The following is a 12,950-nucleotide window of genomic DNA, read 5'->3' as shown; positions in this document are numbered from 1 at the left end:
CCCCCCCCCCCCCCCCCCCGCAGACGCACACTATGTCTAGCCCGTCCTCCGAGCGTGGTAATTAGTTTTCATGTTTAATAAATACGCCAATGCAGCGATGTAAGAGTACAAGTAGCACTGCATCCGGAAAAATGCAAGCCGTCAATTTATTTAACACAACGATGAACGGTTTTGTGCGTAATACTCGTTCAACGCCAACTAAAAATATTCGACAGTGGTACCGTCCTATACATCACTGCATAAAGGAGATAAATACAATATTTGTCTTCCGGGACACTTCCGATGGAGAAATCATCCGATATCATCCCAGTTTCTCGATATATCCGAAATCGTTCTCTGAACTGATCGTGGAATACTCCACTTGCCTGACGGAACTCGTTAAAATAATCCGCATGTATAATACTGCAAGAGAAACTTTGTTTATTATTGTTGTTATTACAATTTTCTGTGAGGATCAGAAACATTAGTTTATAAAAATAACGTGTTATCGTTATTATTACTTTTTTTGATTGTTATTTCTTTCATTACTTTTTTGTGACAACAAAGTAGAGCAATAAATTTTAAAATTACATTATTGAATCATTGATATTAAATTTGATAATTAATAAATTGATAATTAATAAATTTGATAATTAATATTAACAGGAACATATGTTTCATGTCACACTCAGAAAATCTCAAGAGATTTGTTACAATTATTATAATATTTTATAATTACAAAATAAAGTTGTAAACAGAGAAAGCTCTTTCTATATAGAAGTTATCGCGTATCTTGACGAAAGTTAAACTCTTTGCAAAGTCAATCTCTCTCTCTCTCTCTCTCTCTCTCTCTCTCTCTTTCTTTCTATGAATTATATTAATTCATATATCTCGGACTTTAGAATATTATGAATATTGCTTGTAATTTTCCTTCGTGTACAGCAGATTGTTACCGCATGATTTTGTTTGTGCGAGGTGAGAGGAGATTCCGTTTAAAATTCAAGACAGGAATCGCGAATGCATCGTCAACTTCGTAAATCGGAAGACACCATGTGTTCATATGTTATTCCATCTGTCGACAAGACTAACCGAAGCACTTCTGAAAGAAATCTATCGCGATGGTGCGGGATAGGAAGCTAGAATTCGCCTCGCCCGCCGTTCCGTCGTGGCGTCGTCGTGGCATTTCGTATACACGTCGCTCGAACCTAATACTGTGGATGCACTCAGTTAGTCGAGCGCATTTGATTCATGCTGCTGGTGTACATAATCCCGCGAGCTTGGCAAAGTACGGTCTGCCACTTTGAGCTTACTGATTCGACTGCCGACTAATCCATGTGCTTCGTTTTGCTCCGGATTACAGCAGTGCCATCGCGCGATAAATATTTGGTAAGATGCCGTGTACGCCGGAGTCTTTAACAGAAAATTCCAGCATTCTAGCGAACTAACTCTCCAAGTGGCAAGCTGCAGGCATAAAGAGTCTTCAGCGTACTTTAAACGGCTTGTGAGACGCGCAATTTTCCCAACGCACTCCCGAGACGTTGTTGGAGAGAAATGAATTAAGAGCGAGAAGAGAACGTTATCGATTTTTACGGATACTTTGTTGCGAATGTAATAAAATATTTTTATGAGAGGGATAGAGAGAAAACATAAAAACGTTTAAACATAAATGGCTACGATAGATTGGATAGGAGTAAAACGTAAAAAATATTGTAAGCACGATGATTGTATGTCGATTATATTATAATATTATAAAAAAATTTGATAATATTTTTGATAATATTTGTTTTGTTAATATTTTTTTAAATATGTTCAAAGTTCAGCGCAAAATTTTTGTCTTTATTTTAAATTTATAATTTAATAATTTAAAATTATTCTATGAACCACTAATGTCAATTACATAACGTTGAATATAAATTACTAGAGATAAAGTTTTTAAAACTTTTATCTAAACGTTCACTAAAATCACGATAAAATGTTACATTAAAGAAATATACATATATATATCACACAGTGCGGGACCCTTTCTACAATAATAATTGTAACAAGAAGACAACAGGGGTACAAAGCACGAATTTATCACTGATAGAATTATAAGATATGTTTGTTATTAGTTCAAGTAAATAAATAATTTCATTCTATTCTATTTTATAATAAAAGATTGTACACTATTGACCGATAATTGATTACATGTTCAGAACTTGATATGTATACGTATGTTAGACAAACATTGGATAACTGTATGCGCAGTTAATAGTCATCAAATGGTAGAGGATATACGGGTTTTTGTGGTATATGTGAACTAACAGGACGTCTAATTTATGTACTTTTGTCATTAGCTGTTGCTTTTCTATTTGTTACTAAATACAAGAAGATTCTGTTTTACCTCGACTATGCTTTTATTCGCTTTCGAGCCACCAATCCATGCACTGGATCTATCTCGCGGACTGTAGAGAGTGCGTTGCATTCATCGACATCCCTTTTTAAAATCTGTATCGTTGTTCGAGGGATACGCGCACGCGCTGGCCGACGAAAATTCGCTACCACCTCGCCACCCGACCGTGTCTACCACGTACTTCCCCCTATTGTTCTTAATTTACGAGTCTCACAGCTATTCTTCTTTCGGTCGCTAATTAACGGGTCGGTCCGACTGGATTCGAGGCTGTAACTCAGGAAAATTTACCAGTCGCGAGATAACGGCACTCTTCCACTGCATCGTGCACGAACAAAGGGCGTCGGAAACAAGCGTTCTCGCTTGCGAATGCTATGATAAAGAAATCTCAATTATAGTGGAGGACACGGTGGCTACTGATATATTATTTCTCCTGATATATTGTACGTTGCTTTTACATTTAAACGCTGCTCTGTGAGAAGCTTTGCGCTACGTCTCAGAGCAACGTACAATATATAACACTTGTTCCGTCTTTAAACATTTTTTGAATTATTATATTAGATTAAATATAGAAGAAATGCAAAGAATGAACAATGTGAATAAACTGAAAACTTTTCTCTTATTTAAATTATATATTTTAGGCTACCAAGTATAAAAAAAAGTCGTGTCTACATACACGGATCTAGATAAGTATCTACATACCGAGGTAAGTGAGGTTAGTTATACTATCATCTAACATGAAAGGTGAACAAAAAAAATTATAGGTGGACAATCGAATCCCGTATGTAATTCGGAAGAATATTCGTATAGGGGTGCTACAATTTTTTATTAATTTATAAATATTTTTTGGAGGACAATCGAATGCGATTTTAATTTTATAAAAATTCGCATTTGGGGGTGCCAGCTTCACAGACCTTTATCTTACGATTATTATTAATACAACCAAATATATTGATGGGCAAAAATTATCATTATTTCCTGTAATGGCAACTGTAACATTTTTTTTGTATGCAACTCTTGAAAGAGGAATATAAATGAATGAGATCTACAGAAGATTTACATTTATCATAAATATTCAATAATTGTCCATCACATTTACTTTCTGATGCAAGTATCCCTATATACAGTCATATACGTATTTTTCTCGTCAACGAGTGCTGCGTTTTCGTTTATGACGCGTAGCAAAATGTAAGACGATGTTTATGCAGCATTGTAAATAGCGTGCAATGTGTCAGCGCATTTAGTCCCAGTGTGAAGCAGGTGCGAAAAAAAACGTTTGCTCCTAAAATGGAGGTACGTGTTGCAATTTGTAATTACGTTCAGTTGAGCGCATTACGCCAAGCTGTGAATTGTGATGAAAAGCGCAATACGTCATGCAACTCGGCAGTACGTTCCACTTTTGCTGATTAAACATTCCGTTGCGAAATGCGAAATAATTAAAAGTTTGTCGTTTAATCTCGCGCGATTTCTCGAAACTCTCGCAAAATCCATCCCGAATTTTGCGTATCGAACATACGTCGACCATCGTCTGTATATTTGTTATGGGCGCAAACGTTCTCTAACGCGTGCTGATAAAAATATAGTGATTAATTAAGAGAAAGTACAGCTATCTATTATTATAATTATTGTAACTTTTTACACAATATCGTAACAATATTTTTAAAAATTTACGCTTAAGTTTAATACACATTCGCGTGATTTAATTTGCAAAAATAATTCGAGAAAATGAAGAGCACTTTTATTTTTACATAATCATTGTAAAGCATTGTAAAGCATATAAGATACGTCCTATACGTAAAACTTTGTAAATACTTTTTGCCACATAATTACAAGACAACTGTTATCGAAGTAAATACATCACGCTGTATGTGTTTGCATGCGATAGTGAGAACAAATCCTCTTACTTCTTACAAAAACTAATTGGATTAACTAAGTATTAGAACCATTTTCTGTGCACAGCCCTCTTTTTCCACAATTTCTGTCCCTCTTCTCTCTTTCTCTTTCTCTCCCTTTCTCTCTCTCCCTCCCTCTTCCCCTCCCTTCATCTATCTGACTCCTCTTCTGAATCGAATCGAAAGAAAAACTGATCGGTGTACTCACCGATGATTTTGTGATTGTGAGTATAGTAACTGCGATTTAAACCTACTTAAGTCGATCATCCTCATAACTTAAATTGTTAATAACTTTTTATCTGTAGATATGCAAACGAAAAATGAATTTGTTGCAAAACGTGCAAACGAAACTCTATCGATTAAAAACTAACTAAACCTAGTTTATTTATAGTTGGAGTATTAGTATGAAATTAATCCCCCTAAAGAATTGCTTTTTAATAATTTTCATAAGTGCGTGCATACGGAAATTCGAAATATGCATACATGTACGAATGATGAACAATCGAATGAGCTATAGAGAGCTAATTAAATTTTTTCAAAAATGGGAGGTCAATTTCAAATAAGTACAAAATTAATTAACTTAATGCAAGCTTTATATTTTCATTTAAAAAATGGTTTTCTTCTATTTTACTCATTTCTATATTTTTTGTCTTTTCTCTCATAACCCACCTATCGCTTCTTCTTGCATGTAATCGTCAGTAATACCCGCGCGCACGCGAGAAAGAAAAGGGCTATTTTACGAAAATTACGAAAATTTATCGCTACATCTTGTATCTTCGCTTGAATCTCTTAGCTATATTGTTTCCTTACGCATTACATTCTAAAACAACGAGAGAGGGAGAGAGAAGAAGAAGAAAAAGAGAGAACAATCCATAATCATCAACGTTTATTTCGAGTAAATACCAGGTACATTCCTGTCCAGTGCGCGAATAACTGCAGCTATGTATTCAACTACAAACCGACTGGCTAGATCCATATATAGCTACTTCACGAAGAATATTTCAATGGAACGATCGTCTTAGTCCCATAACTCTCTTTTATAATAAAACGTGTGCAATTAAAGCTTGCTAATTGCATTCTTCCACCGTGCAAGATATCTTCTACCAGTAAATCGGTTCTTACTTTACGAGCTACGAGGACGATACCGCGTGTATATATTCGCACTTGGCACTACTCTTCTCATAATTAAAGCAATACAATGAAGGGGATAAAGTTACGAAGAAACTAATTGTACAGATTGGAGATGTAAAACGGTATTTTTTTAATTGAAAAAGAATATCATTCTGAATTAATTAAAGAAATTATAAAATAATGTAGTACAGTACGCTGCATTTAAAAAAAAATTTCTTTATGTGCTTTAAAAGTATATAAAAATAAATTATATTTTTTTAATTTTTTTTTCTTAATCATATTTCTCAATTTTGCTGTAAAATTTTTTGTATGTAATTTTCAATATTTAATATATAAAATATTTTTCTAAAATATATATATACATTTTAAAATACAAAAATATATTTTTCTAAAATATTACGTAATTATTATAAATAATCGTTTATTTTCGTTGCAGAGATTATAAGTCTATCGGCGCGAAAGATCGAGTGATTAAAATAATCGATAATTACCTTTATGCAGTTTGTAATTAATGCTATTGTCGCATAAATTGATTTCATTGGAATTTACTTCGGTGCTTGGCTAGCGCCTCCATTGATATATGAAAATGGAAGTCAGGATCACCATAATTTGCCTCATTGCTTCTAGCAATGATCGAGAGATAATCTACTGAACGCATTTTTCTGAGAAACGTAAAGATAGAATAAAGAGTATTAAAACGAGAATGCAGCATTTATTAAGTCAATAAACATTTGTCAAATATTATTTGCGATAAAAGATAGTATAGCAAAATAATAGCATTGAGAGAAATCGGTATCATCTATAATTTTATTTCTTAAGAAATAATTAAAATAAGTTGGCACAAAATTTTGAAAAGAGAAGGACGAATAAAATTAAGGCATCATTTAAAGTTAGCGCTAAAAAAGAATACATTAAAAATAAAGATACCTTTGCAAAAAATGATCGCAGAGCAATGTTTAAAATAACTTTTGGTAGATATAGCTTGAAATCTTAAATGCTTCAAACCTCAGCGATTTTAATACAAACAGCATTAATTTAAAATGAATCTTAAAAAATTGAAGAATAAAGTTTTAACTTCGATAATGTGTACAGTGAACAAAATTTTTCTTAAAGTTCTTTGATTGTGTGTATCGTAAGATATAACATTTTCTTTTCAAACTACTTTTTTAATCGTTACTGTACAAATCTTTTTATTGTGTTGTAACAATTTAAAGTGAGTGGTGCATTTTCAAGTTTTTTTAAAAATCTATATCTGTCCTCACATCTGCATCTTGTAAGAACAATTTAAATTACTTACACTTCTGTCTCATTGACATTTAAAAAAAATGGAAATACTTTCGATGTAAAGATTTTACTTCTCTAAATTTACTAAGCGTGGTAGTTTCGAATGCAAACTATATATTTGTCATTGACAATGATATCGTGATAATTTGTGACAACTTCATGACAGTTAAAATTTTTAATGTCACGAAATTGTAACATTTGCAAATTCATTCTCGAATAATGAATGTATGATGCAATGCATACTCAGCATAATGATTTGACAACAATTACGCGTATAGTAAATTTAGAAAAGTAAAATCTTTATATCAAAAGCCATTTTTTTTTTTAACGAGAGAAGGTTTATCCTAAATTAGTATTGTTTTTATTGAAATTGTTATAAAGACACATGGTTCGAAGCATTTGAAAATTGAGATTTTAAGCACTCAAACGCTTTTTAAACATTGTTCTGCGATCATTTTTCGCAAAAATATAAGTATGTATCTATAATAAATTCAGTTCTTTTTAGTGCTAACTTTAATGATAATTTAATTTTGTTGTGTATATCTTTAAACGAATCGTGTATCAAATAAAACGTTGTAAAATCTTTCTATTACTACAGTCATACAAATAGTTCTCTTATTTGCCCGTTTTGCATTGTATTAATTACAATACTGAGCGAAACTTAGTAACGCGAATCTTCCATCGAGAAATGCGGTTACTTCAACAAATTGCACGTGCCAGCGAGGGAAAGGGTGAAACTTGCGATCGAAGTACGTTATAAAGAAATATTGAGAATTTAATATTCCATGCCTGTGCTGTCGGAAAAAACTTGGCGGCCGCAATAGTAACGGTGACTGCATCAGAAAAAGTAGCTCCCGGATAGTGGACGATAAATTATATTGCACCGTTGTTGGTGCGTACACTGTGGTTCTTTAACAACCAGTTAATAGTTTTTCCAGCTCGGAATAAAGTGAGTTTGCTAAGAAATCGAGTTTCTGCTGCGCTCCTCCATCTATTCAATTGTAAATAGTTCATCTATACCCAAATTTTCTTCAAATCTAAATACTTATTATTTTAATACGTATATCTGCTAAATTTTCGATCAGTACATTTACTGTTATTGCGTCAACATCTTTTAATGTTTAAAACATTTTTCTGTTTATGTTTAAAAAATTCTATTTTATCTAATGTTTAAAAAAATGTATGTCTTAAAACTAGAATCTTAACTTTTTATTAGTAATAATCTTGAATCATTAATTATTAAGTGAAATAAAATCGACGTGTGTTAAAACACATTTTTAATCAAGATTACAAATATCTCTTTGTGTTACTTTTTTATTTAAAAAAAAACGATGTAAGATGTTCCCAAGAACAGGCAAGATAAAAAGATTATATTTTATTGTTTTTTATTTTTGTTATAATTGTTAATAACGTTGTACCTATATAAGACATATTAATACCTCAAGATAATTCTCTCTTTCCTAACGGAGTTATATTTTCCATGCTAATCAATTCGTTATATTGATTTATGATTCGATTTTGACCGAGCGAGATGCTTCGACTTCGTTTCCTTCTAAGTACATTCGCCCCGAGTTTATTTCTGACGAGAGATCGTTCGTTCAATTCCCTCGGCGCTGCGCTGCACTGTACTGAATATCTAATTGTAAGTAACGATCTCGAGGTTCATAAGGCTTATGTATACTTTATGGCTTCATCGCGCTGATGTTAGTGATGAAAGTATCCACTGTATCATCGGCGATAATGATATTTCGTTGGCGATAATACAATTACGTATTATGTGCTTAGTGTGACTTTTACACAAAAAGCCTTAAAATTAGAAAATAAATTTTTAAAGAAAAAAAACGTCATTTGCACCATGCAAATATTATTTAATATATAATGACATAAATCTTGACTTGGTAAAACTAAATTTAAGTATTTATTCATTTATAAATATAATTGTGGTAAAATTATATTTCATTATTACATAAAGTTGCACATGAAAAGCGGCCGGTATTTTAGTTTAGTACATAGTTTGTTATAATACTCGAAGAATGTCATTTATTGTGCATATCACATTTGTTGCATACCTGCAGCTGTCATGTAATATATATGTATAAATTGACATCATATGAGCGCTCGAAATAAAACATAGGTTTTCCAAAAGTTGATAATTTATTGATAACATTTATCCTTGATATAGATTGGTTTTTTATAAAAATTGATTGATGTTCATTATTCGCGCGCGCGCGCGCGCGCGGAAAGCAAATTGCATTACCGAAACATGAAAACTTTATAGGACATTTATTCAACATTACCATATATATTAAAAATATATAACACCATTCTCTCTCTTTTTTCTCTCCCTCACTCTTTCTCTCTTTAAAAGTTTAAAATAAAACGCATTATATATAATATTTACTTGGATACGTAAAATATAAATTAAAAATATAATTCATTAAAAAGGGATTAGCATGCGTAGTTACTGAGAGGAAAATGCCGTATGTTTTACGAGCTGAAACGAGAGAGAAGTTCTCGAATTTATACGTCATACATCGCATTCATTATTCGTTGTATTAATCAGGTCGCAAACGTGAACGCGATACGTAGAATCCGACCGGACATGAAACCTAGAATTCACGCAGACCATCTCCCATGTTTCCGTGGTTTCGCCTTCCGCTTCCCGCCACCACACATATATACACCTTCAACATGTCATGAGGAAGTAGTGTTGCTGTGTGCGGCGAACATACGCCGCGGAAAGCGGGATCGTCCTGCGTTGCAACAGATGGAGAGGAACTGGACGTTCTCGGGAGAATGATCACGTATCCCAGCGAAGAGATGATATATAAACTGCATGCTTGATATGGCGCGGCTAAAAAATGTTACATGAGAAGATGAAGTTTTCAGTTGGATATAAGATCTGAATTAGGATCCTCTAATCACACAGAGTCTGGAGATAACAATCTAAAATTGATCGATATTTCTCGTCAATTCTGCAATAGCTTTCCAAAAATTTTTGTTAAACATAATAAGTTCATTACAATTTTTTAAAGAATTTATTAAAATTTTATTTTTACCTTTAATTTATGAAATATTTATTATTATTAAATAATATAAATTCCCTATATAATATATAAAATCTTCTGTAAAAATACACTTACCGCATTCACGTTACAACATATCACTGCAGAGTGAAGCACATGTCTTTCTTTCTCTCGCACGATTCTGACGGAAAATGTCTGACCGTTTGTAATGATCAGACCGTGTTTAGAGGGTCTACAGCTTATCTGAAGTCGAGGTGACTGTGAAAATTGAGAGAAACGTCGAGACAGAACATGTTACACGAATATGGCGCTTGCGACAGTGAGCACATTGCGAATTGAGTCGACAGGCGGAGACAATCTTTATTTGATGAAACAACTTCGTTCGCACACCGACACAAATTAAATAGCAATCTTCTAATGTACGGATTACAGTGAGAAAAAAAAATGGGAAATCTGGCATTGAAATACAGCAATCATAAATTGATTAAGATTGTCTAGACGTAAATGGACGCGTCTGGTGTCTACCAAAATTCGGTCATTATTATTGTAATAATTCTGGTTTAATTACCATAGGTGGCCATTCTTCATCTCTCATAACCATTATTGCGCAAATAAACAAAAGTAAAAATTTTGTAGGACGTAAAGAATGATAAATAAAGTATAAACAATTATATTATATTTTATAGTTACATGGAAATAAGAATTATTATAGATATATATTCTGGACGTTGTAAAAGTTAAGAATAGAATTTTTCTTCGCGATATATATTATATGTATAATATATCACTGATCTCAGAGGAGGTTTTTACAAGGATAAGATCTAGCTATAGTATCAGCAAAAGTATCCGTGTTGCAAGCTGTCTTCTTCGATACGCAATATTGTTGAAAAGTTGTCACGGTTTCAATCATCCCTCGGATAATGAGAGGCGGTCTTAAAAAGATACACGACCGCGAAGTCTTCCATCAAATCGCACGGTGGAACTCCGAAAGTTGTCCGCCCAGGCGTGCCGGATATGCGCGGAATAAGAGCCGCGCTCATCCCATTACATCCCCCCTTCGGATATCGCAGCGTGGAACGAAGATAAAATACTCGCATTATCTTGAGGAGGAGGACAAACTTTAATGCGAATTTTTACTTTCGCTCCGACGAGAGAGAGAGAGAGAGAGAGAGAGAGAGAGAGACGCTACTGGATACTGCAGTTGCGAGTCTTCCGTGACGATCCCGTAGCGATGGTGGCGGCGACGGTTGTGTAAGACGTAGAGCCCGTGATACGTAAGTAACTCGGTTATGAACCATCCATTACCTTGCTCAACTCCAGCGGCGATCCTCTTCCACCTCCGTTGCTTGGCCCAGGCTCCGTCTTACCCCGCCAGCCACCTCGTCGGGTAATTCCGTCGTACAGCTCTCCTAAGTGCACCACCGCGAAAGTCCCGCGTACGCTGTTTACAGAGTTACCCCCGGGGCAGTGTCAAAGCGCCGGATTCCCCGCGCACCACGACGACTCCCTTGTCCAGTGGATAGTGTCAGAAACAAGCAGCCATGTCGCCGGAGAATGCGCGACCGACTTGCATCCGCCCGACTGCTGTCACTCTGTTACGCGTATATATATGTATGTACACGTAGAACGAGTCAACGTCGCGCCCGTCGCTCTTTCCTGAGAAAATTTCGCCCCTGAAAAATATCAGAAAACTTCTTTCGTTCCGATTAAATATTTCTGCCATCTGTTTTTGCCCGTTGTGCGTCTCTGTTCTTAGTGATAAAATACAGGTGCGCTTGTCAGTGAGGATGTCATATTTTTTAAAACAAATGGATCAGTTTTTTTAGTCTTATTATATTATCGTTTACGTGCGTATTGTTGTTAACCGAGAATCACTATTCATAATTGTTTTAATTGAAAGTTAATGTATGTTCTTATCCAATATAATTTTTGATGTTACAAAATGAGATATTTGTGTCTCTTATCTTTTCTAGAGTGGAAATGATTTCTTTACTTATATATCGTAAGGATAATAATCTTCATAATTAGTCAAGCAGTTGATCACAATATGTGTGTGAGACAGTTCTTTGTTATTTTAAAAAATAATACATCTCCTTTGAATAATGACTCGAGCTTGACTAGATGCCTTCCTTTTTCGCTTGAGCTTTTCTTCTTGTGGCTCCTTGTAATTCTCTCCTCTTCTCACCCTACCTATTTTTTATATTTCCTTTTTTTTTTAATACTTTATGTATATATATATATATTATATATCGTTATAAATCGCTATTGTCCAATGCACTTGTAAGCGATACAAACAAACATTTAGCAGGATGTGTAACTGCTTCAAGTTTCTCTTTACGTGGTATGTTATATGCACGCAATGTAAACAAAGGATTAAATGCAAACATTTAGAGTTAAACACGCCGGCTGAATAGAGACGCCGGGGCGTCTATTATAGCTACAGAGCCGATTGTTCGTGTCACAAAGTTACTCAAACGGAGAATTGATTATAATTATAATGGATATTATAACAATAATCGTAAAGCCAAAGACGCAAATGCTAGTACACTATTTATCTCGAAGTTATTGTGCACAATTGCAACAATCAATTGTTATCTCAGCATTTATAATGATTTTCAGGCTAATAGTTAATTAGTTAACGGTTACAGTTTCAGCTTAATCTACGAATAGTTTCACATCTAAAATGATTTAATTTATATATTCCAGCAGCAAGGAAATAAAATCTCAGTCATAATAGTTTTCTTTATTAATCAGGACTCCGTAACAATTTTTTATTTCTTATTACGTTTTTTTTTTTTCAGAAAATATCAAGAAATAATAATTACTTTAATTTAATTAATAAACAAATACTAAAGAAAAAGTTTTCTTGAAGCATTCCAAATTTTGCTAGATGCAGATCTGAAAATAATTTTGTTGATGCTTAAACTAATTGATAGAAAATTTTTTTACAACATGGCTCATTATATGCCTAAAATTTCTATGTAACTATTCTAATAGTTCAATAAAGTTATTTTCAAATTTGTATTTGAATACAATTTGTATCTAAATTTTGAAATTTTTATTTCAACAAAATTTCGTTCTTTTGATATATTAAATTGTAGAATAATAATAATAATGTACTCGCAAATACATGTAATTGATGTATGTATGTGTATGTGTGATATAGTGACTTTTATTAAATAAAAATATATAAAACACACGTTTCAGTTGTCTGTTTACATGGAAAAAAAAATAGTTAACCGTTTTCGG

Source organism: Cyphomyrmex costatus, unplaced genomic scaffold, assembly GCF_001594065.2.
Source record: "Cyphomyrmex costatus isolate MS0001 unplaced genomic scaffold, Ccosl1.0 scaffold76, whole genome shotgun sequence".
Lineage (NCBI taxonomy): Eukaryota > Metazoa > Arthropoda > Insecta > Hymenoptera > Formicidae > Cyphomyrmex > Cyphomyrmex costatus.
The sequence above is the reverse complement of the archived record's forward strand: the minus strand, read 5'-3'. Positions refer to the sequence as shown.